We start from the raw sequence: 3917 nt of genomic DNA on the forward strand, positions 1-3917 counted from the left end.
TATACACACACACACACACACACACACACACACACACACACACACACACACATATAACCATAAAGATGGATAAGTTTGAGTACATTAAAAAGAACTTCTGTTCACCAAAAGATACCAGTAAGAGAGTGAAAAAGCAAGGCACAGAGTAAGAAATTGACAAAATGATGAAGTGTTCAGATCTAGACTATACATAGAACTATTACAAATAAATAAGAAAAAGACAAACAATCTGTTAGAAAAATAGACAAAGATATGAACAGAGGTTTCATGGAAGAGGAAGATAAGAACCTTCAACAAGCACAGGAAAAGATACCAATCTCTTTAGTAATTAGGAAAATGCAAATTAGAGCCATAATATATGACTTTACTCCTGCTAGATTTGCAAAAATTTAGAGATTATGTTATCAAGTGCTGGCAAAGATGTAGGATAACAGAAACAGTTATATCTGCTGGTAGGAGTGTATATTGGTAAAAAATCACTGTGGCATTACCTAGTTTGTCTGAAGGTATACCCAACATAGGACCTATCAACTTCATTCCTAGATAAACTTGAGAAACTCTTGCATATGGGCACCAAGTAACACATACGAGAATGTTCAGAGCACCACTGTTTGCTGAGGTATAAGCCAGAACTAACTCAAATGGGCATCAGCAGAGGAATGGATAAATTATGCTATTTCATGTAATGGAATTCTGTGCTGCCATGAACTACAGCTATGTGCAAAAAAATGGATGAACTTTAGAAACATGTTGAATATAAGAAGTCATCAGAGGGCTTCCCTGGTGGCGCGGTGGTTGCGCGTCCGCCTGCCGATGCAGGGGAGCCGGGTTCGCGCCCCGGTCCGGGAGGATCCCGCGTGCCGCGGAGCGGCTGGGCCCGTGAGCCGTGGCCGCTGGGCCTGCGCGTCCGGAGCCTGTGCTCCGCAACGGGAGAGGCCGCAGCAGGGGGAGGCCCGCATACCACAAAAAAAAAAAAAAAAAAAAAAAAAAAAAGTCATCAGAGAATGCTTACCCTTATGATTCCATTTATATAAAAGTCAGAAACATGTAAACTAAATAGTATATTATTTGTGGACAGAGATTTATGTAGTTAAACCATAAAAAATGGACTTAGAGATTGTGATACTGAGTGAAGTAAGTCTGTCACAGAAAGACAAATATCATATGATAGCGCTTACATGTGGAATCAAAAAAAAGGGGGGGTACAAATGAACTTATTTACAAAACAGAAGTAGAATCACAGATGTAGGAAACAAACTTATGGTTACCAGGAGATAAGGGTGAGGAGGGATAAATTGGGAGATTGGGACTGACATATACACACTACTATATATAAAATAGATAACAAATAAGAACCTGCTGTATAGCATAGGGAGCTCTACTCAATACTCTGTAACAGCCTATATGGGAAAAGAATCTTAAAAAAAAAAAAAAAAAGACTGGATATATGTATATGTATAACTGATTCACTTTGCTGTACACCTGAAACTAACACAACATTGTAAATCAACTATACTCCAATGAAAATTTTTTTTTAATAATTTTATAGAATTTAAAGAAATAAAGAAAAACAAGGGAATGATAAACTCAAAGTTCAGGGTTGTGATCACTCTGAATGTGGAGAGAAGGGGGTGGAACCAAAGGGACACACAGGAGACCTCATGAGTAATGAGAAAGTACAAGTTTTTTAACTGGGTCATGAATTCCTGGGAATTTATTCTATTGTCATTCTTTGGCATTTAAACATATTTCATATATACTGTTTTATATCTCTGAAATATTTAATTTTAAAAATTTTAAAGAAGAAAAGACAAATAAATGACAGAAAATATCTATCACATGTGTAAAACAGAAAAAATTTAAAAATAAAATGATCCTCTACTAATTACTAAGAGAAAATGAAAACACAATAGAAAAATGAACAAAGGACAAGAACATGCAGATCACACAATAAGAAATACAAATGGCCAATAATATACGAAAAGACATTTAACTTCACTAATCGGTGCAAATGAAACAGAACTATATTTCACCCATCAAACTGGAAGCATTTTTTAAAATGTGATAATAGCAGGATTAGTAAGGTATGAAGAATGAACTGACAAAGTCTTTTGGAGGGCAATCTGATATTATCTATCAAAATTTTCAATGTAAATACTCTTCTGCTCAGCAATTCTGTATCTAAGAACCTCTCTGATAGAAAAACACATACAGTTTGGTCACGTTGTATATAAAATGTTCACTGTAGCATTATGTGTAATAATGGAAAATTGGAAACAGCTTAAATGCCCATCAGTAAAGAAATAGTTTAGTTAGAACACAACTGCGTTTTATCATTTTGGAATGTCTTCAGGTACAAGCAGAAATTCTGCCTTAAATAAATAGGGGCTCTTTTTTAAATCACATAACAAGCTCTGAATAAAACTCATGCCACTGTTTGCTCAGCTGCTCCATGTTGTCACCAAGGACCCAGCATCTTTTCACCCCTCTGCTCCTCCATCTTTTCTTTTTTTTTTTTTTTTTTTTTGCGGTACGCGGGCCTCTCACTGTTGTGGCCTCTCCCGTTGCGGAGCACAGGCTCCGGATGCGCAGGCTCAGCGGCCATGGCTCACGGGCCCAGCTGCAACGCAGCATGTGGGATCTTCCCGGACCGGGGCACGAACCGGCGTCCCCTGCATCGGCAGGCGGACTCTCAACCACTGTGCCACCAGGGAAGCCCTCCTCCATCTTTGAGTGTTGATTGGCTTATTGTTCTCAGCTCTTCACTCTCTTCCTCTGTAGTGTGCTAGAAAGGGCTGATGTTGGACTTGGCCTTGCAACCTGGATCAGCCAATTGAATGTGGGTGGAAGTAACTCTGTGTGTGCTAGTTCTAAGCTAAGGTCTTAAGAGTTATCTCGTGTTTCTACTCACTCTCTTGCACTCCTGTGATCCATAATAAGAAGAACTACCTTAGAGAGCCAGTGATGCAAGAAAAATGAGGAAATGCATAGAACAGACCTGAACCTAACACACAGCTTGGAGCCACGCCCAGCCGATCTCAGGTGAGCCCAGCAGAGCCAGAGATACCTCGCATACCTATGAGCAAGAAAACACGTTTATCCTTGTAATCCACTGAGATTTCAAGATTGTTTGTTAGAAAAATTAACTAATAAACTTGGCATGTTGACTTTCCATCCTTATGCCCGTGGCCTTGTGGTCTCAAGTTAGTTTCAAGCTGCAGAAATTGCAGTTGTCTTCAAAGCAGGAAGTTGGGGATGTGAGAAGAGTGGCCAGAGCAGAGAGTAACCTCCTTGTGATGCTTCTGTTTTTTATCAAGGAATAAAGAGATTTCCCAGAAGCCTCTCTGTCAACTTCCCCTTACATCTTATAGTCCAGAAAGTGTCACATGGTCACTCTAGCTATTACAAAGGGTGGGAAGTAAATACCTGCCAAGGGGACCAAGACTGGCTGGAGAAAAGGCCTACCTTCCCTGAGATCAAGAGATATCTGCCCTCTACATGGATAAATCAAGGGGTTACTGGCAAAGCATGTATAACTGTGTTGTCTGCCACACATGTTCTGTAATACTGGGCAAAGGTCAAATAGAATAAGGTAGATTTATATGTAGTAATATGAAAAAAAATTTAGGATGATCATTCAAAAAGAATAGCAAATGGCAAAACAATACATATAATATTCTCACTTGTTTAAAAAATAAGAAATTCAAGTTTGGGTGCGTACGTATATACGTAAATACACAGAAAAGGGTCTGAAAAATATACATCAAACTCCTTCATAGCAGTCACTGCTGAGGAGGAGGTGGTTTAGAAAGAGGCTGTGTTTAAAAGGACCTTCTCGGGCTTCCCTGGTGGCGCAGTGGTTGCACGTCCGCCTGCCGATGCAGGGGAGTCGGGTTCGCGCCCCGGTCTGGGAGGAT

The sequence above is a fragment of the Physeter macrocephalus genome, chromosome 6 (genome assembly GCF_002837175.3).
Source record: "Physeter macrocephalus isolate SW-GA chromosome 6, ASM283717v5, whole genome shotgun sequence".
Classification (NCBI taxonomy): Eukaryota; Metazoa; Chordata; class Mammalia; order Artiodactyla; family Physeteridae; genus Physeter; species Physeter macrocephalus.